Below are 22,962 nucleotides of genomic sequence, written 5' to 3'. Positions count from 1 at the left end.
ATTGGCCCTATGCTGATGTGTTCTCCAAAAGGGCTGTGGAGACCCTTCCGCCTCACCGCCCCTATAACTGTCCTATTGACCACTTGCCTGGTGCTGAGCCTCCCCGGGGGGAGGCAATGTCTCAGTACATCCAAGAGAATCTGGCAAGAGGATTCATTAGGAAGTCAGTGTCACCTGCAGGGGCTGGGTTCTTCTTTGTGCAGAAGAGTGGAGAATTACGTCCATGCATAGACTACAGGGGTCTTAACGCCATCACCGTTAAGAACAAGTACCCACTACCCCTGATATCTGAGCTCTTTGATAGGCTACAGGGAGCAAGGGTATTTACTAAATTAGATCTGCGGGGTGCTTACAACCTGATTAGCATCCGTGAGGGGGACAAATGGAAGACGGCTTTTAACACCAGGGATGGGCACTATGAATATCTGGTGATGCCCTTCGGGCTCTGTAATGCCCCAGCTGTTTTCCAAGACGTTGTGAACGACATCTTCCGGGATATGCTCTCCACCTCGGTCGTAGTCTATCTGGATGATATTCTCATCTACTCTCCAGATATTGACTCCCATCGGAGAGATGTTCGCAAAGTCTTCGACCTCTTACGGGCAAACTCCCTCTACACCAAGTTGGAGAAGTGTGTGTTTGAGCAAGAGTCCTTGCCTTTCCTTGGTTATATCATCTCTGCCCAGGGTCTGGCTATGGATCCTGCCAAGCTACAGGCTGTGATGGACTGGCAGGAGCCCCATTCACTTAAAGCGGTGCAGCACTTTATGGGGTTCATTAATTACTATCGCCAGTTCATTCCACACTTCTCATCTTTGGTAGCTCCCTTGGTTGCCCTCACCAAAAAGGGAGCAAATCCCAAGTTGTGGTCGGAGGATGTCTCCAAGGCCTTTCTCTCGATTAAGTCACACTTCGCTAGTGCTCCCATTCTACATCGCCCCGATGTAGATAAGCCATTTATCATGGAGGTGGATGCCTCATCCATTGGTGCTGAAGCAGTCCTTTTCCAAAAGGATGATCAAGGTCGGAAGCATCCTTGCTTCTTTTTCTCCAAGACCTTCACACCGGCGGAGAGGAATTATTCCATCGGGGACAGGGAGTTACTAGCCATGAAGTTGGCTTTCTCAGAGTGGAGACACCTCTTGGAGGGAGCTCGCTTTCCCTTCGAAGTGTTCACTGACTGCAAGAACTTGGTATATCTACAGACGGCCCAGCGGCTGAATTCTCGCCAGGCTAGATGGTCCCTGTTCTTATCCCGGTTTCATTTTACTCTCCATTTTCTGTCCGGGGAGAACATTCGTGCCGACGCTCTCTCCCACTCCGTAGTGTCATCTGAGGAGGAGGAGGAGCCTCGGCTTATTGTCCCTTCTGAGAGCCTGAGAACTGTGGCTCCGGTTTCGCTAGAGTCCGTGTCCCCGGGCAAGACGTTCCTGCCAGCGAATTTGCGACCGGAGGTTCTCTCTTGGGCTCACTCGTCCAGAGTGGGTGGGCAATTTGGGACCAAAAGGACATCTGAGCTTTTGGCGAGGACGTACTGGTGGCCGCATATGGCCCGTGACGTCGGGGACTATATTCAGGCATGCGTTTCCTGCACCCAGAATCGGTCTCCTCGGCAATGACCTGCAGGGTTGCTTTACCCTCTGCCAGTGGCAGACAGGCCCTGGGAGATGGTCGGGATGGACTTTGTGGTGGGGTTACCCAAGTCTTGTAGCTGCACCATTATCTGGGTTGTCACCGATCATTTCTCTAAGATGGTGCACTTGGTGCTGCTTCCACGGTTACCTTCTGAATGGGCTTTGGCGGCGTTATTCATAAAGCATATTTTCCGTTTACATGCAATGCCTGATAAAATTGTCAGCGACAGGGTTCCCCAGTTCGCGTCTCGGTTTTGGAGAGAGCTCTGCCGTTTACTCAGCATAGAGTTGAATCTCTCCTCTGCATATCATCCCGAGATGAATGGGTTGGTAGAGAGGACCAACCAGACTCTGGTGACATACTTGCAACATTTTGCCTCTGCTAGGCAGGATGACTGGGCATCTTTGCTACCTTGGGCGGAATTTGCCTTGAACAACGCCGTAGCCGATTGCACTGGGCAGACTCCTTTTCTCCTTAATTACGGCCAGCATCCGCATGTCCCTGTGCCCATGCCCGTGTCATCCACCGATTCTAGGGTGGCAGACTGGGCGGTGGAGGCACATGACATTTGGGACCGCACACAGGATGCTGTTATGATCCCAAGTGGCGGAGGATCACAAATAGATCAGCAAGTGATTAAACTAAGGACGAGCTCTAGGGGGATGGTAACTGGACTGATCGCAAATCTGAACCTATCCAAAACAACTAGAGGTAGCCGGTGACCATGCCTAAAAAATTCTTAGACGTCTCGAGCCAGCCTGAGGAACTAGCTACCCCTAAAGAGAAAGAAAGACCTCGCTTGCCTCCAGAGAAATAATCCCCAAAGATATAGAAGCCCCCAACAAATATTAACGGTGAAGTAAGAAGAAGGCACATACATAGGGATGAAATCAGATTCAGCAAAAGAGGCCCACTAGTACTAGAAAGCAGAAAATAGAGCAGGGGTCTATGCGATCAATAAAAAACCCTTACAAAATATCCATCCTGAGATTTCAAGAACCCACACACCAACTAATGGTGTGTGGGGAGAAACTCAGCCCACTAGAGCAACCAGCAAGAGAGGGAATTACATTTTAGCAAGCTGGAACAGAAAACATGATAAACACTGCTGATCAAAAAATGAGCAAACAAAACTTAGCTTATCCTGGATGGACTGGGAGCAAGGTAGTCAGAAGGAATCTGAGTAGCACTGATTACATCGACAGCCGGCCACAAGTGGAAGTAAAACAGAGCTATATAGGAACCTCCCAGAGGATAACGAACCAGCTGATAGCCAGAGACCAGCAGGATAACAAACAAAGCCACCAGGGGGAGCCCAAAGCAAAAGTCACACCATACCACCAGTGACCACAAGAGGGAGCCCGAAAACAGAGTTCACAACAGTACCCCCCCCTTAAGGAGGGGTCACCGAACCCTCATGAAAACCCCCAGGGCGATCAGGATGAGCCACATGGAAGGCACGAACCAAATCGGCTGCATGAACATCAGAGGCGACAACCCAAGAATTATCCTCCTGACCATAGCCCTTCCACTTGACCAAATACTGGAGCCTCCGTCTAGAAACACGAGAATCCAAGATCTTCTCCACCACGTATTCCAATTCTCCCTCAACCAGCACCGGGGCAGGAGGCTCAACCGGAGGAACCACAGGTACCACATACCTCCGCAACAATGAGCGATGGAACACATTATGAATAGCAAATGATGCCGGGAGGTCCAGACGGAATGACACAGGGCCAAGGACTTCCAGAATCTTATAAGGACCGATAAACCGAGGCTTGAACTTAGGATAGGAGACCTTCATAGGAACGAAGCGAGAAGACAACCACACCAAGTCCCCAACGCGAAGTCGGGGACCCACACAGCGACGGCGGTTGGCAAAGAGCTGAGCCTTCTCCTGTGACAACTTCAAATTGTCCACCACATGATTCCAAATCTGATGCAACCTATCCACCACAACATCCACTCCAGGACAGTCAGAAGGCTCCACCTGACCCGAGGAAAAACGAGGATGAAACCCCAAATTACAAAAAAAAGGAGAAACCAAAGTAGCAGAACTAGCCCGATTATTAAGGGCAAACTCGGCCAACGGTAAAAAAGTAACCCAGTCGTCCTGGTCAGCAGAAACAAAACATCTTAAATAAGTCTCCAAGGTCTGATTAGTTCGCTCGGTTTGGCCATTCGTCTGAGGATGGAAGGCCGACGAAAAAGACAATTCAATGCCCAACTTAGCACAAAAGGTCCGCCAAAATCTAGACACAAACTGGGATCCTCTGTCAGAAACAATGTTCTCAGGAATTCCGTGCAAATGAACCACATTTTGAAAAAACAGTGGAACCAACTCGGAGGAGGAAGGCAACTTAGGCAAGGGCACCAAATGGACCATCTTAGAAAGACGATCACACACCACCCAGATGACAGACATTCTCTGAGAGACAGGGAGATCTGAAATAAAATCCATGGAAATGTGCATCCAAGGCCTCTTCGGGACAGGCAAAGGTAACAGCAAACCACTGGCACGAGAACAGCAAGGCTTCGCCCGAGCACAAATTCCACAAGACTGCACAAAGGAACGCACATCCCGTGACAAGGAAGGCCACCAAAAAGACCTGGCCACCAAGTCTCTGGTACCAAATATTCCAGGATGGCCCGCCAACACCGAAGAATGAACCTCGGAGATGACTCTGTTGGTCCATCTATCCGGGACAAACAGTCTCTCCGGTGGACAGCGGTCAGGTCTATCCGCCTGAAACTCTTGCAGCACACGTCGCAAATCTGGGGAGATGGCAGACAAAATCACCCCTTCTCTAAGGATATCAGCCGGCTCTGAATCTCCAGGAGAGTCAGGCACAAAACTCCTAGAAAGAGCATCAGCTTTCACATTCTTCGAACCCGGCAGGTACGAGACCATGAAATCAAAACGAGAGAAAAACAACGACCAACGAGCCTGTCTGGGATTCAGCCGCTTGGCCGACTCGAGATAAATCAAATTCTTGTGGTCAGTCAAGACCACCACACGATGTTTAGCTCCCTCGAGCCAATGTCGCCACTCCTCAAATGCCCACTTCATAGCCAACAGCTCCCGATTACCGACATCATAATTCCGCTCGGCAGGCGAAAACTTTCTTGAAAAGAAAGCACATGGCTTCATCACAGAGCCATCGGGGCTTCTCTGCGACAAAACAGCCCCCGCTCCAATCTCGGAAGCATCAACCTCCACCTGGAAGGGAAGTGAGACATCTGGCTGACATAAGACCGGAGCTGAAGAAAACCGACGCTTCAGCTCCCGAAAGGCCTCCACAGCCGCAGAAGACCAATTAGTCACATCAGAACCCTTCTTGGTCAAATCCGTCAAAGGCTTAACAACGCCAGAAAAATTAGCTATGAAGCGACGGTAAAAATTAGCAAAACCCAAGAACTTCTGAAGACTCTTAACAGATGTAGGCTGTGTCCAGTCATGAATAGCCTGAACCTTGACTGGGTCCATCTCAATAGTAGAAGGAGAAAAAATGAAACCCAAAAAAGAAATCTTCTGGACTCCAAAAAGACATTTTGAGCCCTTCACAAATAAAGCATTGTCACGTAGGACCTGAAAGACCATCCTGACCTGCTTAACATGAGACTCCCAATCATCCGAAAAAAACAGAATATCATCCAGATACACAATCATAAACTTATCCAGATATTCACGGAAGATGTCATGCATAAAGGACTGAAAGACTGAAGGAGCATTAGAAAGTCCAAAAGGCATCACCAAGTACTCAAAATGGCCTTCCGGCGTATTAAATGCAGTTTTCCATTCATCACCCTGTTTTATACGCACAAGGTTATACGCACCATGAAGATCTATCTTGGTGAACCAACTAGACCCCCTAATGTGAGCAAACAAATCAGTTAACAATGGCAAAGGATACTGAAATTTGACCATGATTTTATTCAAAAGGCGATAATCAATACAGGGTCTCAGGGAACCATCCTTTTTAGCCACAAAAAAGAATCCTGCACCAAGAGGGGATGAGGACGGGCGAATATGTCCCTTCTCTAAAGACTCCTTTATATAACTCCGCATGGCAGCATGCTCCGGCACAGATAAATTGAAAAGTCGTCCCTTAGGAAACTTACTACCAGGAATCAAATTTATAGCACAATCACAGTCCCTATGAGGAGGTAGAGAATTGAGTTTGGGCTCCTCAAATACATCCTGGTAGTCTGACAAAAACGTAGGGACTTCAGAAGGAGTGGATGAAGCAATTGACACCACAGGAGCGTCACCATGAATTCCCTGACAACCCCAACTTGACACCGACATAGCTTTCCAATCCAGAACTGGATTATGAGTCTGCAACCATGGTAGACCCAACACGACGACATCATGCAAATTATGCAGTACAAGAAAGCGAATCACCTCCCGATGAACAGGAGTCATGCACATGGTCACTTGTGTCCAGTACTGAGGTCTATTCATAGCCAATGGTGTAGAATCAATTCCACTTAGTGGAATAGGGAATTTTAAAGGCTCCAAATCAAAACCACAGCGCCTGGCAAATGACCAATCCATCAGACTCAGGGCGGCACCTGAATCTACAAAAGCATTAACCGGGTAAGATGACAGGGAACAAATCAGGGTAAGAGACAAAATGAACTTAGGCTGTAAAGTACCAATGGTGACAGATTTATCAACCTTTTTTTTGCGCTTAGAGCATGCTGAGATAACATGAGCTGAGTCACCACAGTAAAAGCACAACCCATTTTGCCGTCTATAATTTTGCCGTTCACTTCTGGTCAGAATTCTGTCACATTGCATAGATTCAGGTGTCTGTTCAGAAGACACCGCCAAATGGTGCACAGGTTTGCGCTCCCGCAAACGCCAATCAATCTGAATGGCCAGAGTCATTGACTCATTCAGACCTGCAGGCGAAGGGAACCCCACCATGACATTCTTAATGGCTTCAGAAAGACCTTCTCTGAAATTTGCAGCCAGGGCACACTCATTCCACTGAGTAAGCACCGACCATTTCCGAAATTTCTGGCAGTACACCTCTGCTTCATCTTGCCCCTGCGAGAGGGCCAATAACGTTTTTTCAGCCTGGTTCTCAAGATTAGGTTCCTCATAGAGCAATCCAAGGGCTAGAAAAAACGCATCTACACTAAGCAATGCAGGATCCCCTGGTGCCAATGCGAAGGCCCAATCTTGGGGGTCACCACGCAAAAAGGAAATGATAATCTTAACTTCCTGAACGGCATCGCCAGAGGAACGAGGTTTCAAAGAAAGAAACAACTTACAATTGTTCCTAAAATTCAGGAACCTAGATCTATCTCCAGAAAACAACTCCGGAATAGGTATTCTAGGCTCTGACATAGGACTGTGAACAACAAAATCCTGAATACTTTGAACCCTAGCAGCAAGATGATCCAGACTGGAAGCCAAGCTCTGGACATCCATGTCAGCAGCTGAACTCAGAGCCACACCAAGATTAAGAGGAGGAGAGAAGCTAGCCACAGCAGCTAGATACACGGCAACAAAAAAAAACAAAGAAAATTCTCAATTTCCATTTCCATATTTATCATTGCTATTGTGGTTGGTTGGGGAGTCAAGCAAGTTATTGTGGACTAATTTTTGACCTCAGTGTTGATAATATGCAATGCTTTTGTGGCCAGCCTGAAGGATGTGGTAATGATGGCAAGAACCAGGGGCAGCTTTTAAGCACAGGAACGAGGATCGTTGGTAGGGTCATTGGAGCTCGTGAAGTGAATTGGCTTTAGTGCCGTGACAATATTGTCGCCCTTGGATTGCCATCTGTCGAGTACTGTAGGTCAGATTGACTCTTATTTTCATTGTAGTAATCATACGGTTTCAAATAAAGCTGTGGTCACTTAACAACAAAATAATTTTCGATATGATATTTTTGGATTGATTTTGGATTGGGTCAAATTGCAAATGAGTAAGGGGTCCAACCCATATCAAGAAGTCAAGGAAAATGAAACATCTTTGCAACTAGTTTTGATTAATACAATTTTAAGGCTGTGTGCCTATGGCTCATATAAAAAGCTATAATTACAAATCTCCATGGTAATGGTCAACAAAACCACTGGAGTACAGATCCTGCAATCATTCTCTATTGCATCTGCCCCCTTCTTCTTGTAAGCAACTTAAAAATTGGAGATAGATGGAGGTGAAAATGAATGCAGGATCAGACAGTATATATTTTTTTCCATTGAGACTAACAATGAGTGTATCTTTCAAAATTTGAATTAGGCAAGAGGCTCAAATTTGGCAATAAATGTAATTTGCTTCTAAGGTATTCTAATCAAGTCAGTCTTTTATATGTCCAGTCCTACACGCGTTCTCTTTGACTCGACTTTAACATAATTTTTGTCTTGACACTGGGGTTTCCGGCACTAAGAAAATCTCAGATATCACATGTCAATGGCTTAAGCAATATTAGGCACAAAGCTAATCATCAAAAATTCTGATTTGGTAGAAAACACATTTTCATCAGATTATAATCTTGAACAACTCAAAAATAAAGTTGAACATTTAAATCAGGGATAATAAAGCAAGGGAATTAAGTGGGAAAAGGGAAAAAAGGGTTGGGGAAGTGTGAGGAAGGAATGAAAGCTAACAAACTTTATTGGACAAATCCAAATTTTTGAACAATTCAAAACTAATTTTATTCTCCTTGAATGGTTTTCCTCATTTCATGGATAAAAAGAAAACTCTCAATGCAACCAGAACAGCTCAAGTCCTCCAGAATTATCTTCCAAAGAGTCATCCTTTTTGACCTCCAGAATAGGAAACACCAGTCAATGTCCATATACTCTAATAGTTCGGTACATGCTAGTGAAAAAAAAAGAAAGAGCGCACCATATGACATTCTGTATGGGAGCAGAAGGATGGATGATGTGAAGTTAGCAGGGTAAGGAGCAGGTAAAGCACGATCTGCACAGGAGGTGTAATTCACAAAACTAGACTCTGGAATAACAATCTGTAAACACAAGTGTGTCCTAATGGGCTTTAAATAGGGTCATGGAGATTACATCACTGAGGCACACCGGACAATCTGCAAAGCCTGATGTGGAACACAACAGAGGGCAGTTAACTGAGGTTAAGGGAATGAAACCCGAGATACCCAGGGCTGGAGAGTGACAATAACCATTACTAGTGAGACACATTTTTGCACTATGTGCTTTGTTTGCTTGAGGTTGACTAAAAGTACCGTCACACTCAGCAACTTTGCAACGAGAATGACAACAATCTGTGATGTTGCAGCGTCCTGGATAGCGATCTCGTTGTGTTTGACACGCAGCAGCGATCTGGATCCCGCTGTGCCATCGCTGGTCGGAGCTAGAAGTCCAGAACTTTATTTCGTCGCCAGGTCGGCGTGTATCGTCATGTTTGACATCAAAAGCAATGACGCTAACAATGGATGTAATGGAGCTAACAACCAGCGAGAACGAGAAGTGAGTCGCCGTTACGTCACTGGATCCCTCCTGCATCGTTCTGGAGTTGCTGTGTTTGACGTCTCTACAGCAACCTAAACAGCGACGCTCCAGCTATCTAGTTTAGGTCGGCTCGTTGTCTATATCGCCGCAGCGTCGTTGAGTGTGACGGTACCTTAAGACATAAGGGAATTTGAAGATAGGTATAAAGCAAGAACAATATTCTTCATTTGGTGAGTTTTTGTAAGATATTCCGGGGATGGTGAAGAAAATTTGGAGATCTCTTATCCAGCTGCTTTGGAAACCAGTAGAGCACCAGTGGGGTTATACATACTGAATATACTTGACTGGTACGTAGACCCCAGAGCCGCATGGGCAATTATCCAAATTTTCTACTACTTTATTTTTTATGGGCTTGTCTCAAGAAAAGCTTCCCCATCGTTTGATGGTCAGCTGTGATTGCAAGAGAAATCCAGCTTTGAGTAGACAGTGTTGCCGGAGTCCGCAACCATGACATCCATATACCCTCAGATGTCATATGTACATGGATTGTTTCCTGCGATATCTCCTTTTAGACAGTAATTATTTTCAGTCTACATTTTTCATATATGTAGAATCATAGAATCATAGAATGATAGAGTTGGAAGGGACCTCCTGGGTCATCTGGGCCAACCCCCTGCTCAAAGCAGGATTCACTAAATCATCCCAGACAGATGTCTGTCCAGCCTCTGTTTGAAGACTTGCATTGAAGGAGAACTCCCCACCTCTCGTGGCAGCCTGTTCCACTCATTGATCACCCTAACTGTCAAAAAGTTTTTTCTAATATCTAATCTGTGTCTCCTCCCATTCAGTTTTATCCCATTACTTCTAGTCTTGCCTTGTGAAAATGAGAATAAAGAGGATCCTTCTACAATGTGACAGCCCCTGAGATATTTGTAGACAGCTATTAAGTCTCCTCCCAGTCTTCTTTTTTGCAAGCTAAACATTCCCAAATCCTGTAACCGTTCCTCATAGAACATGGTTTGCAGACCGGTCACCATTCTGGTCGCTCTTCTCTGAACTTGCTCCAGTTTGTTGATGTCTTTTTAAAATGTGGTGCCCAAAACTGGACACAGTATTCCAGATGAGGTCTGACCAAAGAGGAGTAGAGGGCAATAATGACTTCACATCATCTAGACTGTATGCTTCTGTTAACACATCCCAGAATTGCATTTGCCTTTTTTGTTGCTGCATCACACTCTTGACTCGTGTTCAGTTTATGATCTATTAGTATACCCAAGTCTTTTTCACATGTGCTGTTGCTTAGCCCTATTCCCCGTATTCTGTATGTCTTTTCATTTTTATTTCCCAGATGTAGTACTTTGAATTTTTCCTTGTTAAAAACTATTCTGTTGCTTGCTGCCCACTGCTCCAGTTTATTTATATCTTTTTGAATCCTCTCTCTTCTCTAGTATTAGCTACCCCTCCTAGCTTTCTGTCATCAGCAAACTTAATCAGTGTATCCTCAATTCCTTCATCTAAATCATTGATAAAGATGTTGAACAATACAGGGCTCAGGACAGAACCCTGCGGTACCCCACTTGAGACATTCTTCCAACTGAATGTGCAGCCATATACGACCACTCTTTTGGTTCGATCACTAATCCAGTTATGAATCCACCAAACAGTTGCCTTGTCCATTCCATACTTAGGCTAGTTTCACATTAGCGTTTAAATTTGCAGCGTTTAAAACACATCCGCAAGTGGTGGAAAAAACACATATAAACTCGTACAAACGCGCCGATTTTTAGACGCATGTGGTGTCGCATGCGGTTAAAAAACGCCGCGTTTGTACGCATTTATATGCGCTTTTCCTGCGTTTGCGTTTTTGGTGCGCATGATGAGAAATTTCACAAGAGAAAAATCAAGATAACCAGACACCGCCAATGGGACTACAGAGGGCGTGTATTAGGGGATCTCTATATATAGACCCTAGGGCTACAGAAATCTTAACAGTTTGCTACTGTATCCTGTGTCATGATGGATCTTCGTATGGAGAGCTTTTATTTCAACCTGGATTTAAGCATCAAGCTGTTTCTTGCCTGTGCTTTTGCTTGGGAGCAAGACAGAAATCGAGAAAGATGGAGAAGGAGACAACGTAGGCGTTTTTGGAGACACCCCATTATCGAACTACGTGAGAGCCATGGAGCCTATCACACGCTCTATGCCGAGCTTAATGCCAACCCAGAGAAATTCCAGGAATACACAAGGATGTCGCAAGACTCGTTCCGGGATTTGCTTTCTCGTGTCCAAGGAGCCATTCGGAGACAGGACACCCAGCTCCATAGAGCGATTCCACAGGAGGAACGTCTGCTGGTTACATTAAGGTACGTTCCAAATATAAACCAATGACAGTCCAAATTTTGTGTTTTCTGACATGTATTTTTTGGGTATTTTCCTTTCTTTCTTTAGCGTAACCACACCATAAAAAGAATAGATTGTAATGTTTTTTGTGTTTGTTTTTCTTACAGATTTCTGGCAACCAGAGAGAGTTTATCATCCCTCCACTTCCAATACCGGCTTGGAATATCCACCCTGTCCGGAATAGTTGCGGACACCTGCCGGGCTTTGTGGAATGTGCTCCGAGATGAGTTTATACCCCTACCCACCGTCGACATGTGGCTTGAAATTGCAGAAAAATTCTGGAGTGTGTGTGATTTCCCCAACTGTTTAGGAGCAGTGGATGGAAAGCACATTCGCATTATCAAACCAGCCAGAACAGGATCAGAGTACTTCAATTACAAAAAAAATTTCTGTTGTGCTCATGGCAATAGCTGATGCGAACTGTAGCTTCATCACCGTGGACATTGGAGCTTTTGGCCGTGGCAACGATTCCCAGACATTCAAGAACTCGGATATGAGCCGCCGTGTGTATGGCAACAATTTCAATTTTCCCCCGCCACAACCTCTCCCCAATATTCAAGGTCCACCGATGCCATTTGTTATGGTTGGGTATGAGGTCTTTCAGATGTGTGAAAACCTACTGAATCCCTATTCCAGTCAGGACTTGAACCACACTAGAAGGATCTTTAACTACAGACTGACCAGGGCCTGAAGAACAGTAGAGTGTACCATTGGCATTCTGGTCGCTAAATGGCGCATTCTTGCATCAGCCATAAATCTAAAAGTGGTAACAGTCGACGAGGTGGTCAAAGCCTGTGTGGTTCTGCATAATTATATAATGGTTAAGGAGCAACCCAACATTGAACTGGATGAACCAGTTGCACACCCACTGCCCGATTTCCAGCATCACCCGCTGCGGTCAACTGCAGCAGTTGGTCTCATGCAGGACCAATTTGCTGCCTTTTTTGATTCAGATATTGGACGTGTGTCATGGCAGGACAATGTTGTGTAAATGTCCTGTTGTAATTCGATCTGTACCAGTAATTTTCTACAATGATAATAATATTTCTCATTAATAAAGTTTACTTTTGGTTGTGTTGACCGTGTCTCCTATCTTTTTCCTCTCCAAACCAAGGCTGTCCTAAAACTGGCAGTATTTGATCTGTGTGTAATATCAGTTTTTGTAATCCAAAACCAGGAGTGGGTGATATAGGCAGAGGTGCTAGTTCTTATGTTAATATCATAATTTAACTCTAAATGTTCCACTCCTTGTTTTGGCATACAAATACTGATATAAAACACTGGCCACATACTGCTAGTGTTATGGCAGCCATGTTGCTTTATTGGTAAGTTTGTTGACGTCATTGCGTCCTGATTCTGTTCTGCTGTATACATTGGACACAAACTGAAGAGACAATGACTGTCACACTATCTATACTCATCAAGTCAGGTGTCAGAAATAATGAATTCATGATGCACATATTACAGCCTCATGAATTCACTATTTCTGACACCTGTGCAGGTGAGCATAGATATGCAGTGTGTGACCACCATTGTCCCCTCAATTTGTGTGTAATAAATTATGTATAAAGAAGAGAAAATGGTGGTTATACAAGGCAGTTCTCTACTCAACAGGTCAGGTGTCATAACTAATGAGTTTTTTGACACCTGACCTGTTCAGTAGAGGTCTGCATTGTATTTCCACCATTTTCTCTTCAGACTGCCACACTAAGCACAGACAAAAAGAGATTATGGAGATACGTGTAATATTTTTTGGCCCACCTCATATCTGTATACTAAAGACACACAAAGCTGCATTTTTTTTTTTAACTACTGGAGATATGATGTGGCCCAAAAAGTAAGTGTTTGGCGAAGTTTCTTGGCGCACGGTGTGTGTTGCCGGCGGCGGAAGACCCAATAAACCAAACATAATTGTGGCAAATCAAACTTTTTTTATTTTGTAACAACCCAAAAATTTATTTACTGCGCCGGCTTGGGGTAGAGTGATGTAAACGGGGGGTGTGAAGCACTGAGGCCTGGCTAACCATGGACGACACAGAGGTGGCAGGAGAAGGGGCAATGAAACTAGAAGGGTCTGGAAGTTCGGTGATGGGGCTTGACACATGAGAGGCTTGAGACGCACTGGAAGGGTGAGACAAACCTGACATTACAGACACATTGGGAGGTGAAGGTGGAGGAATGCTAAGAGTCCTCTGGTTTTTTTTGTGTGTTTTTTTATTGGTTTGCCTGGTTGTGGGAGGTCTTGGTGGGCTCATATGGCATGGCGTGGTGGCGGGTGACCTGTCAGGGTCCGGCTGCACTGTGCCAGAGTCCATAGTGCTCGTAGAGTGTGCAGCCATGCCAGAGTCCATAGTGCTCATAGAGCATGTAGCCATGCCAGAGTCCATATTGCTCGTAGAGCGTGCAGCCATGCCAGAGTCCATAGTGCTCGTAGAGCGTGCAGCCATGCCAGAGTCCATAGTGCTCGTAGAGCGTGCAGCCATACCAGAGTCCATAGTGCTCGTAGAGCGTGCAGCCATGCCAGAGTCCATAGTGCTCATAGAGCATGCAGCCATGCCAGAGTCCATAGTGCTTGTAGAGCGGAAGGCCATGCCAAGGTCCTCCTGCATCGTGGTGGTGGCGGTACGGAAGGCCATGCCAGGGTCCTGCTGCATCATGGTGGTGGCGGTACGGAAGGCCATGCCAGGGTCCTGCTGCATCGTGGTGTCAGTGGAGGAAATCCAAGCAGGAGCAGCGGATGTCATGGTGGTGGCGGTGGGATGTCCAACTGCACTCGGCATGGTGGTGGTGCTGTAGTGGTGTCCGGCTGTGGAAGGAATTGAGGTGGCCGTGCAGTGGGATGCAGCAGAGGTCGGCATTGAGGTCAATCGTGACAGTGATGGCACAGGTAGATATGCCGCCACTGTCTGCTGGAAATACCGACTCTGCTGCATAGCCTGCACGTAAGCAGCATTGCAGGCCTGCATGACACTCAGCTGGAGATCAGGAGTAAGGTGTTCCGACATGCCCTGCTCAATTTGGTTAAAAAAATGATGTGCTGGCCTCTGGAGGTCAGCTTTCACTTGATCAAGGCTTTTACTGACCTCCTGGATACGTGCATTCAAGAGTAGTGTTGAGCATTCCGATACCGCAAGTATCGGGTATCGGACGATATTTGTTGTATCGGAATTCCGATACCGAGATCCGATACTTTTGAGGTATCGGGAATCGGCATCGGGATCGATATTAATGTGTAAAATAAAGAATAAAAAAAAAAAATATTGATATACTCACCCTCTGACGCGCCCTGGTTGTAACCGCCAGCCTCCGTTCATAAGAATGAGCGCTTGAAAGTCCTTAGATGACGTCGCGGCCTGTGATTGGTAATTTTACACATTAATATGGATCCCAGGGCCTGAAGGGGAGTTTCCTCTCCTTCAGACCCTGGGAACCATCAGGATACCTTCCGATACTTGGTGTCCCATTGACTTGTATTGGTATCGGGTATCGGTATCGGCCGATACTATCCGATACCGATACTTTCAAGTATCGGATGGTATCGCTCAACACTATTCAAGAGGTTATGTGAAACATCCATTCTGTCACCCAAAGCCTTGATTGCTTCATGTAAAACCGAGCTCAAGTGCAAAAACTCGGGCATGAGTGACCTGTCCGAAGCCCTCTGCCACTGCCGGGAGGAGCCCCCCAAAAAAGGGGCAGTGGAAGAGGACTGCGAAAGGGGAAGACCTGATGGACCAGCTCCCTGGTCTCCAGTTAGTGTGGCAGGCCCACTTGCTGCAGTGCTGCTGGATGGCTGGGACGGGTCCGTGGCTGTCGGATGAAGGACCGCTCCAGAACCTGGGCCAACAGTAGTGCTGTATGTGCTGTGAAAAAAGGAAAAAGACAATTAATACCAAAAATTAACCAGATGCAAAATCCTGTGGAATATAAAAATACAGATTATGGCAATACAATACAACCAAATGCAAGGGGAAAATACTTACATTCTCTGGGCAAGGACCAGTCTTAAAAATGCCAGAACGCGATGGTATTTGTATTTTCGGATCCTTGCTCCTGAACCACTGGGAACACGGCTCTCTTGACACAGGTCCTTGAGAAGCGGTCCTTCATCGAACGCCAACGTGTTTTGACTTTGTACACTGTTAAAAAAAATTGTGGTCAGAAAAAGGACTTTTGGCAGTGCTCACACAACTGTGTGTGATGATGGAAACTCCTGAGAGTTTCTTTCATCACACACAGTCGAGTGAGCATGGCCAAGGTCTCTGCTGGTTCACACTGCAGTGCAATACTTACCAAATGCATTTCGGACCCGTGTCGGGGCGTTGTCCCAGCCATCCCACATCGCTTGGGCCACCTCATTCCATAAGCGCCGGATCATGACGTTGTTTGAGTGCAGTGGATCCCGGGTGTCCCACAACGGGACTCGCTCCTGGACCAGGGAGATGAGGAGGTCATTCTCGATAAGATCATCCTCCCGTTGTGAAACCTAAAAATTAAAGAAAGTCATTACAGTTTGCTCAATTAACATAAGGAAAAGAAAGAAAAAAGATGCTGAGAAATGGCATGAATAGTAAAGTCAACATACAAAAGGATTGCAGAAGAAAAAAGTAAAGTGGAAAGAAAGGAAGATTCAAGAATATTACACTGAGGACAGTCAGCCTTGTATACGTACCCGCTGCCGTCTTTCCACCGGACCTTGACTCCGCTGCTCCTGCCCTGTCTCAGCCGCAGTAGAAGAGCTAAAAAAAAAGAAAAAATCAAATTGTAACATGTGTCGATGTGACAGTGAATACTTACCAATCTGACGAGGCAAGTACTCACCTCACTGACATGCTCCACTTCTGACTGTCGTGGACGAAACTCCTCACCAGAAGAAGAATCCGAAGAAGACACTCTGATGCATGTAGAAAGAAAGAAATGCAAGAAATTAGGACATGTAGAGACAGAAAATAGAAAATAAAGGCATTGGCTAGGATATACTCACATTGTTCTGAGGCTTGTTTGCTCCAAGGTGCTGTGGTCCGTCTGCTCTGCTTGGCTGTCCGCTGTGGGCCGTCTGCTCTGCTTGGCTGTCCACTGTGGTCCGTCTGCTCTGCTTGGCTGTCTGCTGAGGAGTGACCTGCAACTGTCCACACCCTCCCTTTATCACCTTGATGGTGGGGGGTGGCTTATCAGTGTCTAGACATGTTTTTCTCAATTGAAACGCATGCGTTCAAGAACGCAACCAAACGCATGTGCTTGTAAACGCATGCGTTCATATAGACAGCAATGCGTTTTTTGTCGCAAACCTTGCACAATCGACCGCATGCATTTCCAGGCGGCAAATAGATGCCTCTAAAAATTACTACATGTTGCATTTCCGCGCCAAGCCGCAAACGACGAGACGACGCATGCGTCGTCAAACGCGTCAAAACGCGAACAAACAAAAACGCATGCGTCGATAATGTTAAATATAGGAAAACACAACGCATGCGGTTATATGCGGTACAAACGCTGCGGCCACAACCGCAAATGTGAAACCAGCCTAATTTTTCAAAAAGGATGGTGTGAGATACTTTTTCAAATGGTTTGCTGAAGTCAAGATATACTATATCTACAGCATTTCCTGGATCCACCCAGTCAGTGTAGGTTATCTAATGCAAAAGGACAATTATTTTACCAAGGGGTTTGGTAGGTAAGTAACATAAGCCCTACAGGTACCCATAAAGATTGTCCTATCAGAGGACTAAATATTCTCGTGTGTATATAGATTTTCTACATATTTGGCAAATTAAGCTAATTTTCTAGTATTTGTGATAAAATTATACATTTTTGGAAAAGCACGATCTTGTAAGTGATCTAAAAAACAAATATTCAATTTCATAGCCAACATTTTGCAAAACATTTGCAATACATTGTTCACAATGTATATATTGTAAATTGTAAAATATTGATGCATAGATAATCGGCACCTGCTTATAAATCTTATATATATTTCATTATTTCATCTCCCTTAGTAAATCATTGCCAATTAAATTACCTTTTCCTCTCAATTCTATATCTCATTATTTATGACATCTGTACATGTCTGATCTGCTGTATAGTCAGTGGCAAAATGTTAGGTCCCATGGAGTTAATTAAGAAATATTTAAAACAGCTCCCTTTGTATTTGTGTTATATTAGTGCAGGCATCTTGGTATCCAATCTTGAAAATGTATATTAAGTAATATTAATTATTCTAATGTTCAGTCTCCCCATTGCAGGATCAAAGCCAAATGTTTTGCTTCAATTTATAATAACAAAAAAACAGTAATCAAAACATGTATAAACAAATATACTCACACTGTAGATGCTAGAAAATATTTTCCAACTTTAGAATTTTTTCCTGCTCTCGTTGAGTAATTCCATGGTGTACAAAAGGAGATCCAAATCATTTAGATCCAGGCATAAAGCAATAGGGGTTACCATAGACGTCCAAGATATCTTTTGGTTACCTATGAAGACACCATTATTATAAGTCATCAATGTAGTTTCACAGAACTCAATCTACTGTGTTAAAAATATGCTAAATAGCAATCTGCTAATCATTTTAGTTATAAAACAACATGTAAAAAAGCCAGTCTCCACATTGCATAACTTACTGTGCATTGCCTGTTGTCCAGTGCAATCCCCGGCATTGAGCTGGATAACCGGAGGTTGGAAGGAAATGGGGGGTTGTCCTTGTCTGTCTGCTTTTAACTTACTATGAGACAAACTATATAAAGAAAAAAGCATAACCCACAGCAAATCCATGGATTGACCCATGACTTGGTTTGTAGGTCAAGCAGGGGTTAAAATAAATAAGAGTAGAAGCACAGGCTCTATGGGGTCAAAATTGGTTGGTCAGTGGGGGGTGTTTACAGTTGAGCAGGGTTTAGTTGTCTGAGAGGAGGAAGGGTCTAGCAATCGGCATGAGGCACCAAAAACAAAGGTTCCGTCCTCGCACCCTTGAATTTAGGGGTTCAAGTGAAGTAAAATATCAAAATGTTGGATGACAATGTTATTGCGTCATTTCAGTGAGTTGGTGGCAAAATTGTGGTGGGGGGTCATACAACGAGTGGATGGCAACCTTCCCTTGATGTTTGGATTTTGGTTAGTTGCCTGGTGGATTTGGGGGCTCTACAGGGTGGGGTCCCTGGGAGTCGGTGTTATGGCAAAAGATTTTCTGGCAACAAAGTAATGCTGGATGGTTAATTATTATTTACTTGTTTCCACCAGATTTTGTAACTCCAAGAACCTTCTCACAAAAGGTTATTTATTGTAATGTTTGTATAATAAAAGGCCAATTTAGCGAAAGAAAAGGTGCTACAAGTGTTAATTTGAGGGGGGTATTCCGTGGGAGCTTGGTGGTGCTATGAAATGGTGGGGTGGTCTAAAGGAGGACAATTGGAGGGAAGCCTCTACAATACAGCAGTCAAGGCATAATTCAGAGAAGCAAAAACAGGCCAGCACATTCTAGCAAAATGTAGGAAATGTGAACAGGTGCAAGTCAGGCAAACATTAGATATATGATTTTTAAATGACATGACTGCCAAATAGACTACACTTATAAAATTGAGCTGTTTGGTGCAATAATTGGCCAAATCTTACAATTTTGTATAATTCAACTACAATTCAATTCCACTATAATATTATTCACTATTCTCTAATGAAATGACCTTTTTTAGGAGTATCCGTATATATATATACAGTATACAGCTGTTCTTGAAATTTTGTAAACACATTGATCTGAAGAGGATCGAGTTTGAGTTGAATCTCTCAAAATTCTTAGTTTCACGCACATTCAAACACTTTGAGATTAGATTCAGGGTTTGCAAAACAAGAAAAAACTTGCCCAGCACCTTTTCCCACACTGCTGAAGCATCAGAGAGCAGGCTAATGTCTTTTTGCATAGTCTTGCGGACTTCCACATAATGCCCTTCAGCTATGACACCTTATGGATTATTATAACTTTGTACAGTGGTGCTCAGTACCTTGGCCATCACAGATCAGTGGTTCCCAGTGGAACACAATCTGTTCAGCAAAGTAGTATTCCATCTCCAAAGTCACTGGGTAGGTCTATTTCTTCCGTAGAGTGTAAGTTCTTATAATCAGCAAGGTCCTCTCTTTCTGTTACATTTACATGCGCTGATCTCAGGCCACTAAACAAGTGTGATCTACAATACTGAAGTTGTTTCGCTTGTTTCCCGGCCTCTTTACACCAACTGAGAAAGAATGAAGGGAACAGAGCAATCACAATTAGATCAATCTGTCCCCATACAGTATCATGTTATCAGCAGCACAACTACAGTTTACACCGGCGATGTGCTGCTGAGAACAAGGATTTCTGTTCCCACATAAACAATCCAATCACTCAATGAATAGGCAGCATTTTGCTTGTTTAGAATAATACACCCCATAGTCCTCCATAAATTATAATGTGAACCTCAGTCCTCCATATAGTATAATGTGCACCTCAGTCCTCCATATTGTATAATACACTCCTCAGTCCTCCACATAGTATAATACACTCCTCAATCCTCCATATAGTATAATACACTCCTCAGTTCTCCATATAGTATAATACACTCCTTATAGTCCTCCATATATTAAAATACACTGCTCATTACTCCATATAGTATAATATACTCCTCATAGTGTTCCATATAGTATAATGCACCGCTATAGACATCCATGTAGTACAATTCACATCCCATAGTATAATGCACAAAATAGTCCTTCATATCGTATAATGTATTCCCCATAGTCCTCAATACAATATAATGCAGCCCACATATAGTATAATGATGCCAACCCAGAGTATAATGCAGCCACCCCACAGAATATGTTGTAGCCCCGAGTATAATGCAACCCCCCAGAGAATATAATGCAGCCCCCTCATATAGTTTAATGCAGCCCCTGCATATATAATATATGGTAGCCCCCTCATAGAGCATAATGCAACCCCCCATAGAATATAATGTAGCCCCTCCATAGAATACAATGCAGCCCTCCTCATGTAGTATAATACAGCTCCCCAAAGAATATAATGTAGCTCCCTCATAGAGTATGATGCAATCACCCCTCATAGAATAGAATAAATTTAATACATAGAATACATTTTATAAAGAATATAATACAGCCTACCTCCCCATAGAATATAATGTAACCCCATAAAAGAGAATGATGCAATCCTCACTCATAGAATGTAATACAGCCCCCCATAGAATGCAACACAGTCCCCCCATAGAATGTAATACAGCACCCCATAGAATGTAATACAGCCCCTCATAGAATATAATACAGCACCCCATAGAATATAATACAACACCCCATAGAATGTAACACAGCACCCCATAGAATGTAATACAGCCCCCCATAGAATGTAATACAGCCCCCTATAGAATGTAATACAGCCCCCATAGAATGTAATACAGCCCCCCCATAGAATGTAATACAGCCCCCATAGAATATAATACAACCCCCATAGAATGTAATACAGCCCCCCATAGAATGTAATACAGCCCCCCATAGAATGTAATACAGCACCCCCATAGAATATAATACATCCCCCCATAGAATATAATACATCCCCCCATAGAATGTAATACAGCCCCCATAGAATGTAATACAGGCCCCCCATAGAATGTAATGTAGTGCACCCCCAATAGCCCCACAATCCAGTTATCACTCATTGATATACACCGTGTGCAGAATTATTAAGCAAGTTGTATTTTGAGCACATGATACTTTTTATACATGTTGTCCTAATTCAAGCTGTTCAGGCTTGAGAGCCAACTACCAATTAAGTAAATCAGGTGATGTGCATCTCTGTAATGAGGAGGGGTGTTGTCTAATGACATCAAAACCCTATATAAGGTGTGCTTAATTATTAGGCAACTTCCTTTTCTTTGGCAAAATGGGTCAGAAGAGAGATTTGACGGGCTCTGAAAAGTCCAAAATTGTGAGATGTCTTGCAGAGGGATGCAGCAGTCTTGAAATTGCCAAAGTTTTGAAGCGTGATCACCGAACAATCAAGCATTTCATGGCAAATAGCCAACAGGGTCGCAAGAAGCGTGTTGGGCAAAAAAAAAAGCAAAATAACTGCCCATGAATTGAGGAAAATCAAGCATGAAGCTGCCAAGATGCCATTTGCCACCAGTTTTGCAATATTTCAGAGCTGCAACGTTACTGGAGTAACAAAAAGCACAAGGTGTGCGATACTCAGGGACATGGCCAAGGTAAGGAAGGCTGAAAAACGACCACCTTTGAACAAGAAACATAAGATAAAACATCAAGACTCGGCCAAGTAAAATCTTAAGACTGACTTTTCAAAGGTTTTTATGGACTGATGAAATGAGAATGACTCTTGATGAGCCAGATAAATGGGTCAGAGGTTGGATCAGTAAATGTTGTGAATTAGACTTTTTTGGCTCCCTCTTGTGGTCACTAGTGATATGACTCTGGGATTGTCTTTCCTCAGCTTGGCACCCACCTGGGTCGTTAGTCCAGGAGTGTTGTTATATAAACTTCCTGGTTTATCTGTCCAGTGCCTGGCATCGTTGTAATCAGTTCCTTTCTGTTTGCTCCTGTCTGCTGGTCTTGGATCTTGCAAAATTAAGCTAAGTCCTGCTTCCTTGTTTTTTGGTTATTTGCTTTGCTCTTATTTTTTGTCCAGCTTGTACTAAATGTGATTCCTGATTTTGCTGGAAGCTCTAGGGGGCTGGTGTTCTCCCCCCGGGCCGTTAGACGGTTCGGGGGTTCTTGAATATCCAGCGTGGAAATTTTGATAGGGTTTTTGCTTACCATATAAGTCATCTTACTATATTCTGCTATTAGTCAGTGGGCCTCTCTTTGCTAAATATCTAGTCCATTCTTACGTTTGTCTTTTCTCCTTACCTCACCATTATTATTTGTTGGGGGCTTGTATCCAACTTTTGGGGTCTTTTCTCTGGAGGCAAGAAAGGTCTATCTTTTCCCTTCTAGGGTTAGTTAGTTCTCCGGCTGGCGCGAGACGTCTAGAACCAACGTAGGCACGTTCCCCGGCTGCTGCTATTTGTGGTGCTAGGATTAGATATATGGTCAGCCCAGTTACCACTGCCCTATGAGCTGTTTTTTTGTGTTTGCAGACTTGGTATGTACTTTTGAGACCCTCTGCCATTGGGGTCATAACAGTATGCCAGGCCGAAATTGAATGTTTAATGCATTGCAGAAGTGGGATTACAAGGAAGGAAAGTCTGAGGTTTTTTTTTTTTTTTTCTTTCCTCTCTTTTTTTCCTCCCCTTTACCTCTGAGTGGCTTGTGCTTGCTGCAGACATGAATGTCCAGACTTTGATTACAAGTGTGGATCAGCTTGCTGCTCGTGTGCAGGGCATACAAGATTTTGTTACCAGTAGTCCAATGTCTGAACCTAAAATACCTATTCCTGAACTGTTCTCTGGAGACCGATTTAAGTTTAGGAATTTCAGGAATAATTGTAAATTGTTT

The 22,962-nt window shown here is 44.1% G+C and overlaps 1 long non-coding RNA gene across 1 annotated transcript in view; it reads right to left on the bottom strand.

The window, feature by feature from the left end:
- LOC143809729 (uncharacterized) overlaps positions 1–17,934 on the bottom strand; it is a 72,323-nt gene extending 54,389 nt beyond the window's left edge. The window contains exon 1 of the long non-coding RNA XR_013222419.1: positions 17,800–17,934. This is a non-coding gene — a long non-coding RNA (uncharacterized LOC143809729). The remainder of the gene's footprint in view (positions 1–17,799) is intronic.
- Between the last annotated feature and the right edge of the window lie 5,028 nt (positions 17,935–22,962).

This window comes from Ranitomeya variabilis, chromosome 2, assembly GCF_051348905.1.
Source record: "Ranitomeya variabilis isolate aRanVar5 chromosome 2, aRanVar5.hap1, whole genome shotgun sequence".
NCBI classification, from domain to species: domain Eukaryota; kingdom Metazoa; phylum Chordata; class Amphibia; order Anura; family Dendrobatidae; genus Ranitomeya; species Ranitomeya variabilis.
This window is presented reverse-complemented; position numbering and strand designations above follow the sequence as displayed.